This window comes from Triturus cristatus, chromosome 8 (genome assembly GCF_964204655.1).
Source record: "Triturus cristatus chromosome 8, aTriCri1.1, whole genome shotgun sequence".
NCBI lineage: Eukaryota > Metazoa > Chordata > Amphibia > Caudata > Salamandridae > Triturus > Triturus cristatus.
In genome coordinates, this window is record NC_140591.1 from 1,680,323,088 (window position 1) to 1,680,339,836 (window position 16,749).

The window sequence follows — 16,749 nt, forward strand, 5'->3', positions numbered from 1 at the left end:
CTCGGTCAGGCACCCGGTAGGCTCTGTGTCGCACGGGGGGCTCTCCCCGGTGTCGACGTCGTGGACGCACCAGTGGGTCACCCCCGGGGTGAGGGAGAAGAGGGCTGCGTAGTCCCGCAGCAGTCGCTGGCAGTCATGGCGATGTTCTGGAGTCAGGGAAGAGGCGAGTTGGACCCCTTCGATCGATCCGTCCTGAATGTTGGACTGCAAGAGGTCGGGCAGGGGTTCGGAGTCGTCCTCGCCCCCCTCGTCGGTCGCCAGCAGCAGGCACAGTTCGGTCCGGGCAAAGTGGGGTTTTAGCCGGTTCGCATGTAAGACCCGGAGGGGGTTCCGGGGGGACTCTAGGTCGACCAGGTAGGTGACGGGACTTTTCTTCTCCACTACCTTGAAGGGCCCGGTCCACTTGTCCTGGAGGGCGCCGGGTTCGACCGGGGCCATGACCCATACTTTCTGTCCGGGCTCGAATTCTACGGTAGAGGAGTTCCGATCGTACCACCGCTTCATGTCCTCCTGGCTGGCCTCGAGGTTGGCTTCGGCCATGGCTCAGAACTTGCGGGTCTGGTTCCGGAGAGTCAGGAGGTATCGGTAGACGTCAGGAGGGGCGCCTTGGGGCTTCATTTCCCAACCCTCCTTGACCAGGCTGAGCGGTCCGCGGACCGGGTGTCCGTACAATAGCTCGAACGGGCTGAACCCCAGGGATTTCTGCGGGACCTCCCGATAGGCAAACAGGAGGCACGGCAGCAGAACATCCCATCTCCGCCTGAGGGGCTCTTCCAGGCCCTGGATCATCCCTTTTAATGTTCGGTTGAACCGCTCAACCAGTCCATTCCCCTGAGGGTGATAGGGGGTCGTGAACTTGTATGTGACCCCGCACTGCTGCCACTGGGACCGCATGTACCTGGAGATAGAGTTCGTGCCGCGGTCGCTCACCACTTCGCGGGGAAATCCCACTCGGGAGAAGATCCCCATCAAGGCCCGGCCTACCACAGGGGCCGTTATAGCTCTGAGCGGGACCGCCTCCGGGTACCTGGTGGCGTGGTCCACGAGGACCAGGATGAAGCGGTGGCCCAGGGCGGTTTGGGGATCCAGGGGCCCCACAATATCGATTCCGACCCGTTCGAACGGGGTGCTGACGGCTGGAAAGGGCTGGAGGGGGGCCTTGACCCGACCCCCGTCTTCCCGCTGGCTTGGCAGGTCGGGCAGGACCGGCAGTGGTTGTCCACGTCTTTCCGCATCCGGGGCCAGTAGAAGTGGGTCACCAGACGGCTGTACGTTTTGTCTTGCCCCAAGTGTCCGGCGAGGGGCACATCATGTGCCAGGTTGAGAAGGAACTCCCGGAAGCGGAGGGGGACCACCAACACGCGGCCGGCCCCGAGTTCTGCCACTTTCTGTTCGCTGTACAACAGGCCCTCGGCCCAGTAGACCCAGTGGGTGCCGGTCCGGTCACCGTTGGCTTGCGCTGTCGCCTGTTGTCGGATCCCTTCGAGAGAGGGACAGGACTGCTGTTCTTGCTGGAACTGCTCTCGGGTGGGGCCCCCTTCATGTCGCCATTGTGTCAGTTCTGGTAGGGCGCTCGGGGACGCCATCTCTTCGGGGGAGGATTCGCTGGGTCCAGGGTCGGTGTCCGCCTCCTCCTCGCTGCTGGTGGTAGGGGGTGTGAGCCCATCGGCTGGGGCGGCCCCGGAGGTCGAGGATGAGCTGGAGGCCCGGGCGGTCATGGACCGGGTGATGGCGCAGGCCCATTCAGCCAGTCCCAACATCCGGAGGTGCTCCCGTCGCTCCACTTGAGCCCAGGGGGAACTTTCCAAGTCGTTCCCCAGGAGACAGTCGACAGGGGCGTCGTCGCGCACCGTCACTTTCAGCAGGCCCGTCACCCCTCCCCACTCGAAGGGGACCAGGGCCATCTGGCACAGGCTTTCACTGTTGTCGGCCGTCCGTACGGGGCACAGGACATTCGGTAGAATCTGTTCAGGGGTCACCAGGTGGCAGCGGACAGCGGTGATACTGGCGCCTGTGTCACGAAGGGCTTCGGCCCGTTGTCCATTGACCGTGACCTGCTGCCGGTACTTCTGGGTGTTGCTTGGGATGGGGGTGCAGGGTACCATTTCTCGGCTACCCAGGCAGACCAGGGACATGGCTGCAGGCTCCCACTCAGTGTTTCCTCGGTCGAGGGCCTCCTCTTCCTCTTCTCCTTCTCCCAGGGCGGCGGCCGCCAGCTGTCGGGGCGGGGGCCCGCCGGCCCCGTTTCTTCGGTTCAGGGGGCAGACCGGATCGCTGGCATAGTGTCCGGTCTGTTGGCAGCCGTAGCAGGTCACTGGTGGCCGTGGTCCGGGTCTGGCCGGGGGCGCCCCCCTTCGGGCTAGGCTCGGGGAGAGTTGTTGCTGCGGTGGCCCTCGAGGGGGGCTCCTGGGGGCCCCGGCGGGAGGGTCTCGGTTCCTGTTCGGTCCTCCCCCTCCACCGCGCTGGCGGGGGGGTCCGGTGGGGTTCCTCTGGTACTCCCCCATTGAGTTCCGGGGGACCCGGGAATTGACCCATCGATCGGCCTCGACGGCGAGTTTTCGTGGGTCGGTCATTTTGCTGTCGAGGAGGTGCTGTCTCAGTTCCACAAAGCAATTGTTGGAGAGGTGCTCCCACACGATGAGGTCGACCAACTGCCCGTAGGTCGTGACTTTGCTCCCTTTGATCCACCCTTCTAGGGCCCGACTAAAAAAGTCCACATATTCCACCCAGGTGGTGCCCGGCATTTTCTTGCAGTCTCTGAACCGCTGGCGGTACATTTCCGCGGTGAGCCCGTAGCGGGTGAGCAGGGCCTCCTTCATGTGATCGTAGGAGGTCATCACCTCCTCCGGCAGCTGGAGCAGCGTGTCTCGACCCTCACTCAGGAACCGCCCCCACAGGCCCGCGCCCCAGTCTTTTCGGGGCACCCGATGAGAGGTCATGGCCACCTCGTAGGCCTTGAACCATTGCTGGATGTCGTCATTCTTGTAATACTCCTTGACGACCTCTTTCGGGATATGTACCTTGGTCTCGGAAGGCGGTAGAGTGTCTCTAGTACTGGGGGTGTTGGTCCCTCCGTTCTTGGCCTTGATCTCGAGCTCCTTGAGACTGCGCTCGTGCTCAAGAGTCAGTTTCTTCTCCTCCAACTCCCGGTGTCGTCTCTTCTCCTCGATCTCCTCTTGAAGCCTTAGCTGTTCTAGGGCCAGTTTCTTTTCTGCCAGCTGGAGTTCGCCGTCCAGCCGCAGTCGTGCGAGCTCTAGCTCGTGGCTCCGGACCTTCTCCCGCTCTCGTATTTCGTCTTCGGAGAGGCCGGTTTCCAGGCTCTTTCTTCCTCCAGTTGCCGAAGTCAGTGCGGTTGCTGTGGTCTCAGTCAGGGGCAGGGGACCTTCTTCCTGGGAGGGGCCTGCCCCGGCCTCCCACCATGCCCTTAGAGCCTTCTGCATCTCCTCTTTGGTACCTAGGCCGGTGGTTGCAATGCCTTTGTCCTTGCAGAACTGCTTTAATTCTTTGTGCGTATATTCCTCCAGCCGTTCGGGCTGGAACTCCATTGTCGCGTTGTTTTCCTGGCTGCTCATGATGCTGTTCGTTCGGATGGGTAGCTAGTGGGTACTGGCTGGTACGTATTGCGTTCGGCTCGGATCCCACCGCTGCCACCAAATGTTGGAAGGCGGACCCCGAGGAGTCGGCGAGACCACCAAGGGGGGCCCTCCCACTGTATGAAGTAGCCGAGCGCTGCCGAGAAGTCTCCTGGGAGATCCTTCTCCGATCACGTACTAGCACAGTAACACCACCACACAGGACTCAAGGAGGTTGTCTCAAGACAAGAAATGCTTTATCATCAATCAGAAGGTTACGAGGTCAATATTTAAACGAAGGGATCGAGGGATCCACCAAAAGTTTCAATGTCTCTTTGGAAGGGTAGGGGTAGCGGGACAGTCTTTGGCAGGGATGCGGTACGAGGGTACCTGGGGCCCAGTTCTTCTTCTCAAGCTGGAGGGCCTCCGACCTCGGAGGGGTCGAGCCGCGACGGTGTCAGCAGGGCTCCGGCGTACAGTTCAGGGAGAGCCGCGATTCGATCAGCAGGGCTCTCAAGGTGTTTTCTGCTCAGCTCGAGCCGCGACGTCGTCAGCAGGGCTCCGAGGAAGGTTTCAGCGAGGGTGGGCCGCGACAGCGTCAGCAGGGCTCCGATGTTCCGAGTGGCTTCAAAATGTTCACAAGAAGGAGCCGCGACGCAGTCCGCAGGGCTCGTGATGGTTCCGACAAAAGTTCTTCTCCGTAGGGTCAGCCGCGATTCAATCAGCAGGGCTCTCGATTCCGGGATACAACTGCCGACCTGTGGTGGGGTCACCCCAGATATGGGACTGGAGCCCTTTGATGTCCGGACCCAGGCGCCCGAGGGGGGCGGAGAGGCCGGGTGGAGGTGGCCAGACGCCCAGCAGGAGTGGCGCCAGGCCCAAGAGAGTTGCAGGCCGATCACACCTAGGGATGGGAGGACAGTTGGGGGTCCCATCGATACTGTCCTCCACCGGGGGCGATGAATGGTCCCTGCGGCGCCCCCTGGCCAGTTCGTGGTGCCTGGATGTCGGGGCTTCGCTGGGGTCGAGGCCGGGTTGAGCAGGGACGCGCTGGCTGGTGCATAGTGTGACGTGGATGCCAACAAGATGGCGGAGCCACGAGGAGGATGCGACCGCGTGCAGCTCCGGGTGAAGGGCCTTGGTGCAGTTCAGACGGGTGGCCCGTGAAGGCCGGGGCGGGGAACGGGCACAATCCATAGGGTTAGGGACCACGCCACGAGGCCGGGTCCAACAGCCAGCCACCTGGGCCAATGAGCCAGAGCTGGAAGCGCAGCCCCAGGCATTAGCCAGCCACCTGGGCTAATGGGCCAGAGCTGGAAGTGCCCCCAGGCATTGGCCAGCCACCCGGGTCAAAGAGCCAGAGCTGGAAGCGCTCCCAGGCATTAGCCAGCCACCTGGGCCAATGAGTCAGAGCTGGAAGCGCCCCCAGGCATTAGCCAGCCACCTGGGCCAATGAGCCAGAGCTGGAAGCGCAGCCCCAGGCATTAGCCAGCCACCTGGGCTAATGGGCCAGAGCTGGAAGTGCCCCCAGGCATTGGCCAGCCACCCGGGTCAAAGAGCCAGAACTGGAAGCGCCCCCAGGCATTAGCCAGCCACCTGGGCCAATGAGTCAGAGCTGGAAGCACCCCCAGGCATCAGCCAGCCACCTGGGCCAATGAGCCAGAGCTGGAAGCACCCTCGGGCATCAGCCAGCCACCTGGGCCAATGAGCCAGAGCTGGAAGCGCCCCCAGGCATTGGCCAGCCACCCGGGTTAAAGATCCAGAGTTGGAAGCGCCACCAGGCATTAGCCAGCCACCTGGGCCAATGAGCCGGAGCTGGATGTGCCACCAGGCATTGTCCAGCCACCTGGGCCAATGAGCCAGAGCTGGAAGCGCCCCCAGGCATTAGTCAGCCACCTGGGCCAATGAGTCAGAGCTTGAAGCGCCCCCAGGCATTAGTCAGCCACCTGGGCCAATGAGCCAGAGCTGGAAGCGCCCCCAGGCATTAGCCAGCCACCTGGGCCAATGAGCCAGAGCCGGATGTGCCACCAGGCATTAGCCAGCCACCTGGGCCAATGAGCCAGAGCTGGAAGAGCCCTCAGGCATCAGCCAGCCACCTGGGCCAATGAGTCAGACCTGGAAGCGCCCTCAGGCATCAGCCAGCCACCTGGGCCAGTGAGCCAGAGCTGGAAGCGCCCCCAGGCATCAGCCAGCCACCTGGGCCAATGAGCCAGAGCTGGAAGCGCCCCCAGGCATTAGCCAGCCACCTGGGACAATGAGCCAGAGCTGGAAGTGCCCCCAGGCATTAGCCAGCTACCTGGGCCAATGAGCCAGAGCTGGAAGCGCCCCCAGGCATCAGCCAGCCACCTGGGCCAATGAGCCAGAGCTGGAAGCACAGCCCCAGGCATTAGCCAGCCACCTGGGCCAATGAGCTAGAGCTGGAAGCGCCCCCAGGCATTGGACAGCCACCTGGGTCAAAGAGCCAGAGCTGGATGTGCCACCAGGCATTAGCCAGCCACCTGGGCCAATGAGCCGGAGCTGGAAGCGCCCCCAGGCATCAGCCAGCCACCTGGGCCAGTGAGCCAGAGCTGGAAGCGCTCCTAGGAATCAGCCAGCCACCTGGGCCAATGAGCCAGAGCTGGAAGCGCCCCCAGGCATCAGCCAGCCACCTGGGCCAATGAGCCAGAGCTGGAAGCGCAGCCCCAGGCATTAGCCAGCCACCTGGGCCAATGAGCCAGAGCTGGAAGCGCCCCCAGGCATTGGACAGCCACCCGGGTCAAAGAGCCAGAGCTGGATGTGCCACCGGGCATTAGCCAGCCACCTGGGCCAATGAGCCAGAGCTGGAAGTGCCCCCAGGCATTGGACAGCCACCCGGGTCAAAGAGCGAGAGCTGGATGTGCCACCAGGCATTATCCAGCCACCTGGGCCAATGAGCCGGAGCTGGAAGCGCCCCCAGGTATTAGCCAGCCACCTGGGCCAATGAGCCAGAGCTGGATGTGCCACCAGGTGCTGGGAGACGTACGGACTGTTAATGGATTAGGAGCAGTAACTGCCCAAACAGGTTAGTCTACCAAACGCTCTGTAAATGTTTTACATAATCCAGGTGTGGCGCCTCCTGGCAAAGGTTTATTTATCTTCCAAGAAAGATTCCTGATGCAAGTGGTTGTCGGTTTGCTTTTTAGAGTCTGTGACAGAGAGGATGCCACAGCTGTTGTACTTGGAGAGCTTCCAAGCTGCTGATGGGAAGGTCTGTAAAAAAGGACTTTAGTTCTGGATTATTTACTTCATGCCAGAGAAATGGTCCACAGGAGGAGAGGGAGGGGGTAGTAGAGGAGGCAGTGAGGGTGTCATGGGGGCTGGCATTTTTTTGAAAGGATAATGTTATGACTGCAGCTTGCCTTGCATGCCGTTGGGTACCATGGCCTAAGCGAGAGTCAGATCTGCACCTTATCTAGCTCACATGACATCATCACTTGACGCATGTGCATGGAGCGCTCCTGGAGACTGGTGAGATGCGCAGCAGCGATATATCATTCTTTCAAATCTCAGGATCAAAGGTGAGATGAAGAATAAGTGTGCGCATACTATGTCTTTGGAAGAGGGGAATATTTCTTGCCCTTTTTGTAATTTTAATGTTAAGCTTTCTCATACTACTCCCCCCTGGGCAACTGAAGATGGCAAAGGTAAATCTACATCAATGTTACTTCGCAATTGTCGGTCCCTTCCTAAACACTCCAGTGAAATTCATTTACTTTTAGAAGAGAGGAGCCCAGATGCCCTCTTTTTGATGGAAACCTGGACCAGCAAGAATTCTGACGCCGATGTGGTTCAGGCTCTTCCCTCTAACTGCACCATTCTGAGGCAAGCGCGTGCCAGTGGCCATGGTGGGGGGGGGGGAGTGCCATTATATATAAAAATATCTATAGATGTAGCTCTACCATGAGTCCTTTATCTGACTGTGAGAGCCTTTTCTTTGGTATAAGCTTTTCACCTACTTGCACTTTCTCGGGAATCCTCATATACCGTCCTCCAGGAGTGTTTGGCAATTTCTACAATGATCTCCCAGATATAGCCGCCAATGGGGCGAGCCTTTCATCCAGTTTTTCGATCCTGGGTGATTTGAACATACATTTTGATGATCCCGATTCCTCTCCTTCGCAGGACCTTATTGAAGGCTTAGAAACATTTCAATTTAAGCAAATTGTGACCGGCCCGGCCCACAAATTAGGCCATCTGCTTGACCCTCTATTTACAAACCTCACAAATATTACTTTGGCTGAGGCCATTGTGTTACCTTGGTCTGACCACTTTTTATTATCATTTATCTGGACTCCTCAAGATTTGTTACAACCATTTGTTAGGACTAAAAAGTTTGGGCGCACATGGTCCAAACTTTCTGTAGAAAGCTGGGCAACCAATCTTATAAATTCTACCCCTTTACCTCACGCCAAACCTAAGACGGCTAATGCCAATTTTAACAGTTGGCTGGAGTCCTCTTTGGACTCTGCTCTTCCCAAGAAAGAATTATGCCATCGAGTCGGGCCCAATTAGAAAGCGTGGTACTCCCACAAACTTAGACAGCTTAAACTATCTTGCAAACAATTTGAAAGGAAATGGAGGAAGGATTTTACAGAGATCAGCAAGAGCAATTATAGAGAAGCACTTAAGCTTTATAAAAATGAAATAAAAGCCGCTCGAGCTTGCTACTACCATGGAAAAATTGCCTCTGCATCCAATTCCCCTAGGGACATTTTTAAAATTTTGAAATCCCTTCTCACCCCTCCTTGTCTTCCTACTGAATCTGATGATGTTCAAAAGCGTTGTGATGAAATAGCAATTTTCTTTCTCCACAAAAGTCTACAACATCTATTCTACGTTCCAGCAAACTAACCTGGATACAAATATTCCATCGTCTACACAACAAGTCATGCTGGAGGAATTTTCTCTGCTGACCCTACCGGCCCTGCAGAAACATTTGAGGGAGCTCAAATCGGGATCTCCAGCAGACCCCGACCCTTCGTCCATTCTTAATCTGGTCTCAGAGATCGTCTCTCCAGTTATTCTGGACGTAATAAATTCCTCCCTTGTAATGGGGCAGGTTCCGCTTCTCTGGAAACAAGCAAGAGTCAAAGCTCTTCTGAAAAAGTCCAATTTAGATCCTGAGGACTGTGCCAATTACCGTCCCAGCTTTTCTGTATGAAAATAACTGCCTCCATCCCACCCAGACCGGCTTCAGACGCCATCAGGGCATGGAGACCGCCCTTCTCGCCGTGGTCTAAGAGTCTAGAAAAATCTTGGACAATGGAGGCTGCACTGCGATTATTTTGTTAGATCTCAGCGCAGCCTTTGATACAGTAAATCATCAAATTATGATCCAAAGACTCAGGGAGGTGGGAGTAGCAGGGACTGCCCTTAAATGGTTGCAGTCCTTCCTTTCAGACAGATCATTTGCGGTCTTTGAAGAGGATATTCTTTCGAAGCAGATTCCTCTGCAGTGTGGAGTCCCCCAGGGGTCCTCTCTGAGTCCCACCATGTTTAACATCTACAAGAGGTCCCTTGCGGAGGTGGTACTCCCCTGGGGGATCCATACTGTCACGTACGATGACGACACCCAGTTGGTGGTGTCCCTCAGTCAGCAAGACAAAGCTGAACCAGGTTTAACTTCCTGCCTTGTGAAGGTCTCTGAGTGGATGGATCTGTCTTTTCTTAAATTGAATGGCGCCAAGACAGAAATTATGATACTGGGCCATGCGTCCCCCATGAATTTATATCCTATGTGGCCCAGCTGTCTTGGCCCCCCTCCTGTACCAAAGAAACAAATTAAGAGTTTGGGCGTATGGTTTGACTGCATCCTCAACTTTACAGTACAAGCACGTAAAGTTGCTGCTAACTGTTATGGTCTTCTTAGATTGATAAGGAAGATTCTTCCTCTTCTTCCATTTAAAGCCAGGCGTATGCCGGTCCAACTCTTATTCTATCGCGACTGTACTACGCGAATGCAGTCTACTTTGGTGCGCAACAAGGAACCACTAAGATCTTACAGACTGTCCAGAACTGTGCGGCCCGCCTCTTAATGAATGTCCTAAAATTTCATTCTGCTAAGTTGGCGCTTAGTCGGTTGCATTGGCTTCCTGTTCAGGAAAGAATCCGGTTTAAGGCAATGTGTATTATCCATAAGTCCATTGCTGGTAATGGCCCTCCTATGATTCAGTCCATAGTGCAATTATATCACACCGATAGGGCTCTCAGATCTAACAATAAACAACTTCTTGCAGTTCCTAGGATTAAACGGTCACGGAGGGAGGTCGACGGTTCCCATATAACGCTGCCAAGTTCTGAAACCAGCTTCCAGACTACATTCGTCTTGAACCTGACTATCTCAGGTTCCGGAAGCAGTTGAAGACCTTTCTCTTTCCATGAGCAGTGGTGAATGATAAGGTGTCACAGAAAGTGCTGGGATGCCCTTGGGTAGCCATGCGCTATACAAGTGTGTATTCATTCATTCATTCATTCATTTTATTGAATAGATGCAGTGCTAATTGTTGTCTTATTGGCAGTACATGCAGGGCCTTCCATAATAGTTCATATATACTGAACAACACAAACAACACAGTTGAGGTCAGTGAGATCCCTCGAGCTGCTGTACTGTGAATCCCACAGATGAGCGATGAATCCCACAGATGAGCGCTAAATCCCACAGATAAGCGGTGAATTCCACAGATGAGCGGTGAATTCCACAGATTAGCGGTGAACCCCACAGATGGGCAGTGAACCCCACAGATGAGCAGTGAATCCCGCAGATGTGCTGGAAATCCCACAGATGAGCAGTCAACTTAGTCCTGACCACAGCAATACTTTGGTTAAAGAGCATTATTTATGCATTATCTGGGGGGAGATGTTCCTTCCTGGAATGAATGACAAAGAATGATGTCCTATGTGTAGCCATTTTACATGAGGATTGCAAGGAAGTACCCTTATAATACTAACATGTGGCTCAAACAATAGTTTTATAATTTGTGCAAGCGGTAAGCATCACTGCTTCTAAATAAAAATAATACAATTCTGCATGAGTTGCGTGTATTTGAAAGGAAGACACACCATCAGAAAATACATGCCTAAAGATCTAATCTTATCATATGTATATTAATATGTGATAATACAGGACATAGCTCAGGGTGCAAACACTGTACAACAATGTGCAGTCACACAAAAATTCATGACGGCAAAAATGCTTAATTAATCACTCTTAAATGGCTGGCAGCCTATGAACGGTGGCGTAACAAACTGAACCAGCATGTTACAGACACCAATCTTGAGTCATACGTCATGATTGGCAGAAGCTAATCTGTGCACCTCCTCGCCCTGCCTCCTCACTGCTCAACTCCAAAAATGCCAAAAATAGAATTTAGCTTTAGTACTCTGAGCATTTTACCACAGCTAACCATTGCTAAAGTGCTTGTGATCTCTCCTTAAAATATGGTAGAATTGGCTTATACCCATTGGCATATTTAATTTACATGTACTTCCCTAGTAAAGTGGCACTACCTATGCCAAGGGCATGTAAACTAAAGCTACTATTGGGCCTGAAGGATTGATTGCACCTCCCATTTAAGTAGCACTTTTATTTTCCATTGCAGCCTGTGTCTACAGTGTTAAACTGTTGTTTCAACTTGGCAAGATAATACTTTGCCTGCCCACATCTTCCTTTTTAATACAACCACACTAGGGACGTCCCTAGACAGCCCAGAGGGCAGGGTGCAGTGTATTTACAAAGTTAGCCATGAACCTTTAAGTTTTGCATGTCTTCTCCTTCTATTTCATTACGCCTTGGTTTAGAGGACGATACCGCCTTGCACGCCCATGAAATTGATTTAATTGAGAAGAATTGATCAAATCATCCACTGTGGTGTGCGTGATTCACCAACACTGTGACACTCCCACAGGATAACATCATGGTTACGTTATTACATTTAATAAGCTGTAATTCCCAAATTGGAACAGGAAACAAGTTCATGTTTGGTGTCTTTGGAATGGTAATGAAAAATCCTAACTCATGGTGAAGTCGGATTTCAAATTACAATTTTGAAATAGCCAAACAATAAAGGCCAACTTATGGAAAAGGTGTTACCTCTCCCTGGTGGAAAGTCACACAAGTAGTAAGCTCAAAAGGTGAGCTTCAAAAAGGAAGTCATCTTTGAAGGGAAAATGTGGGGCTGATGCTAGAATGGCTCGTTTTTCAATGTGATAGACAGGATGGCGTCAGGGACAGAGGAAAGAAAGAGGCTGCACCAATGACTGGTCTGCACCTGGTCTTTGCTAGCAAAGATAAGACTGTGCCTCTGGTGCCCAGTTCAGGGAAAACCTGACTCTTGAGCCCCATAAGGAGATAGTGACTCCAGGAGTCAGTTTGCTTACTTCCTGTTACAGCCCTAGGACCACATTAGCTGAAGAAGACTGGCTGGGCAAGTCATTGGTCACAATTCTCTGAGCACCACTGACATTTGACTTGCAGCCTGGTAGATGGTTCTCAATGCTCAAAAAGTTGTACATGAGTCTGCTGGGTCAAGGAGAGTCACCAGAGTGCAGTCACTTCAGTCATCCAAGAAGAACAATAGCCTTTAGCAAAGGCAACTGCTAATTTTGATGTGACTGGAGCCCTGTAGTCCAGTGGCAAATGTACTTTTGTTGGTCCCATAATGACTTCAAGGGACATCGACCCCTGTGCAAAAGTCACCTTGTCAAAACTGTGGACTGAGGAGTCGCCCCAGGAAGCCCCCTGGGGATCACAAAGCATCCTCAGCATCCTTCAGTATCTCCAACATCCTGTATCCCTTGCATCAGGACCATTCAATTGATGTCTCTAGCATTTCATCCATAGAGCCTGGATCTAGACTTCAGACTGCTTTGCTGACCAGGTAACTTTTTAACCTACTTTCCGACAGAGTTGGTCATCCAAATTGGGCCAGGGTACCTGAAATCCACTGTGAGAAGGTTTTACAAAGATTCCATCATTTTGGCTAACTAATTTAGTTTCCAAAGCTTGTTTACTTTTTGAGTGAATTACATTCTCCATTTATATTTACATCTTTCTTAAAAATGTATATCTCTGAAACTGTGCAGTGGATTTTGTGTCTTTTGTTGTTTTTTTTTCTCTAAAACTTCATAAAAGTTACATCTATTTTTATAAATTGGTGTCAGAATTGTTTTATATTGTTTGACTATGTTGTTGTTGTGATACTTCTAAATGCTCCACACTTGATCCTTTGTTTAAGCCTGACTGCTCGAAACTACAGCTATCCAGGGTTGAGCTAAAGGTTTCACAAATGAGCCTGACAGGACCCAAGAGAGTGTTGTGAGCTTATTACATGGTGAGGTCTCACACCCACACCATATAACACACCATTTTCCACACACCATCCCACCACTGCTTGTGCTCCTGACATCAAACTTCCCACCTTCAATCCCCTCATTGCACTTGCCCTTCACTCCTGTCTTCTCCCTCATAATATCACCACGGTGGATCTGGGAGCACTGTGTGCTCCTCCACAATATCAACACATTTCTTCCCCTCCGTCCACTCTCACAACCATGACACCTCTCCCGCCAACTCCCTCGCTCTGCTCCTTTTTGCTTGAGAGCCGCTTTCCAAACTTTCACTTATCTTTGGAACCATTCCTCCTCGTTGTCTGTCGTAGGGCTCAGCACCTAACTGTATATCACGAGATGCTCAACAAATCACAGTTAATGTATATTTAGTGTATATAATCGCTTTTCCTGTGGTTTTCATGTTCGCTCATTTTCCACTTCTTCACTCAACTTTGAGACCTTCTGTAACAATGGGTTGGATATGGATTTTCATTCTCTTGGTCATATTCTGCATCCTAGCGCTTCATAGACTTTAATTAAAGGTCACCAGGGGTCGCAACTGTGACCCCTAAGTCACCCGTTGTGACCCCTGCCACCTTCCTTGCGCCTCAGCATCATCATGGCCGGACCGGGACACATCAGGCGTTTCCCCGGACGGCAGGACAGTGGGTGGTGCGCGGTTTGTTACTGGGGGCTGGTTTTTAGCAGGGCTGCAATATCGTCTTCCAGTAACAAAAGAAGTCGGCTTGGCCAGCCTGATCACTCACTTTTCACTCGTTTCCACCCTCCCAGGGCCCGCCAACCAGTGCTTATAGCTTACATGGACTCAATGTTTAAAACTATCATAATAATAATAACTAACACCATGCGTGTTTGTGAGGAAGAAGTCGGCGATAGAGAAGGAAGAGGGAGCCCCGGGACGCCGTAGCTCAAGTAAGTTATTTCAATTACTTTGCTCTTGCGTTTAAAAGTTTTGAAGATTTTCACTGCATTTAAAAGAGGGCGGGAGGGAGGCGGGTGGCACGTAGTGGGGCTACGCGAAGTTTGCGGGGTGTGCTTAGATTTGCCCCCAATCCGTGATGCTCCGCGTAGCACCACTACGCCCACTATGCCCAGGGTTAATTATTTCTCTACTTTGGATAGATTTGTAAATTAGCTTGATGCTCGATTTACAGACAACATGGGCCTCGTGTCTGCTGTCAGATCGTTCAATCCAAAAACTGCAAATTTGAGACTTTTCCTCTGCTCTAGTTATTGTTGACCAATATCCAGAGATTGCAGTTGACTTGACCGAAGTCTTTTACAATCTAAACTGAAAACTGCACAATCGTATCTTTCGGACAAGAATGTACCAGGTATTCACTCTCTCAGACAGTATCTGGTGTTTCCTCAGGTTTTTGATCTTTTTCATCTAGTTCTTACATTACCTATTACTACTGTTTGGGAAGTTAGGATCCTTCTGCATGTTTACACCCACTTTTTGCCTGGTGCTACGCTGTGTCTTGACTAGTCTGACTGGGATCCTGCTAATCAGGACCCAAGTCTATCTGTTTTCTCTCTAAATTGTTGTGTTCAGTACTTAGGTACCTCCCATATTGGATACTGGGGTACCCTTATAAGTCCCTAGTATATCGTACACATGTACCCAGGGCATAGGTACGCCAGAGGTCTCCCATGGGCTGAAGCAGGTATTATGCCACCAATGAGAGACCATTCAAAATGGAACTACAGGCCTGCCATTGTAGCTTGTGTAAGTTGGTGCGTACACCAGTTACTAAAGATATAAGTTCCCTATATCTTGGGTCACTGCACTTAAAACTTATATGTCACCCCTATAGCAGGTTTTTGCAATCCTGAAGGCATGGTGCTTGGTTCTAAGTGAGAGGGTTCCCCTGCATGAGCAGGACACCCCTGCAGCCTACGTAGCCCATTCTCCCGGGTTGATTAATAAGCAGCCATATACTATATAGAGGGGCACAGCGTAATTACACGATGACCATCTCGAAAGCAGCTGCAACGTATCCTATCATGTTTGGTATCAAACATGTTGGAATCATACCCCCACACTGTAAATGGTGTGGGAGGTATGATTACCAGCACTGGAATAGCCCTCCATTAGGCTCTCAGTGTTCCCGGTGCCAACCTTCTAGCCCCAGACTGCACAAAATGGTCAAGCTCGAGCAGAGGAAGGCAGAACAATAGGCATCCAGTCACAGGGAGGAGTGACCATCACCCAGACAGGATTTAGTGTATTGGGACCAGGTGGGTGTGCTTGCCAGCGGCAGAAAGTCTGCATGAGGGGCACATTTGGTCCCTATGCATAGACCAGTTCAAACCAGTTCGGGGAGCCATTGTCTCCCACTCTGGCGTGAAACTGGACAAAGGACATGAGAGTAACCTCCCCCCTGAGAGGATCCCCTGCATCTTCCCAACCCTTTCCCTAGGCAACTTAAAGGCTTACTTGGGTGTAGGTCCCTAGATTCATCGTGGGATAAGATTCAGATCAGACACCACTTCTACTTCTATCTTCTGGGCACTCTGGACTTTGCTGGACTTCTTTTGAGCCTGACTTCATCTCCCTTCTAGTCTGCTGCATTGTCTGTGCCTGTGCATCATACAGGAATCTTCCAAGGCCTGTGAAGCATCAAAAACAACTGAAGAAATCTCCCTTGAAGTGAAGGAGTCACTCACCTGCATTCCCAGGCACTGCAACCAAGTCGACCGGTCTGTAGATCCTGAGCTCCCCCGGGCTTTGTGGTCTCTGCAACACAGGTGGTGGTTTTCCACAGCACCCGAGGCCTGCCCTGCCCTCTCACCAAGCTTGAGTCCAGTGTCCCTCATGGGGGATGCAATAACCAAACCTGTTGTGCACCGTGTTCAACTTGCAGTTGCAAAGGCTTGTTGGCTTCCTTCAAAGAAGATCTTCGGGCTCCAAGTAGCCCCAATCTCAAGCACTTCCTGTGACCAGAATCTTCAGCCACATGGCATCATGTGTATCGCGGCCTGCATCTGTTGGTGAGCTGCTTGAGGTCCTCTTACGACTCCAGTGCCTCTGGCCTGTGGGTCCATTTGAGGGGCAGCTTTGCTTTTCTTGGGCTCCCCTGATTGCTCAGGCCTGCCCTGACTTCTCTGCCTTTGGTGTGTCCCCTGGACCTTGCTGGTCCCAACGGTGCTCCTTCTTTGATTCCTGATTTGCTTGCCTTTGCCCAGGCTTGTTGGTGCTCCCACCGGACACCGACCCCTCAGCACTCGACTTCCTTTGTGTGACAGCTCGTGCACAGCACCTAGTCCTTCCCAGCGTCGCCTGGTCCTCACAGCTGCAGAGTTGAGGTCCTCGTCATCCATCCTGCAACACCCAACATCAGAGGGCATTTGTTTTCCAAGTCTCCTGGTCACTCCTGAGTGACATAGACTCTGTACCCTCTGCTTGCAGGTACTTCTCATCAAGAATCCATCCTCGGATTCCACTGGACACTTTCTCCTCTTCCAGCAGTGGCACTTTCCTGAAGTCCTCCATTGGAAACGATGGAGGTTTACAACACCACTTCATACGTATGCACCCGGCTTCCCTGGTGTAGGTAACGTGGGTACTAGGATATCCACGGGTGGGGTTGCTCTCCAACCTTCTGTCTTACAAAGGGTTTCTTCAGGGTCCACCTGAAAGGGTCCCTAGTCTTTAAATATCCAACCACGACTTGCACATAGACTTGTACGGAGCACGCGGTCATGTTCCCACACTGCACATGCTCTCCGTGGGGTCCCTATCTACTTACCTTGGGTGGTTCTATGGGTCCCCAGCAATTCTACTTCCTCTCGAAACTGTCTTGATCCA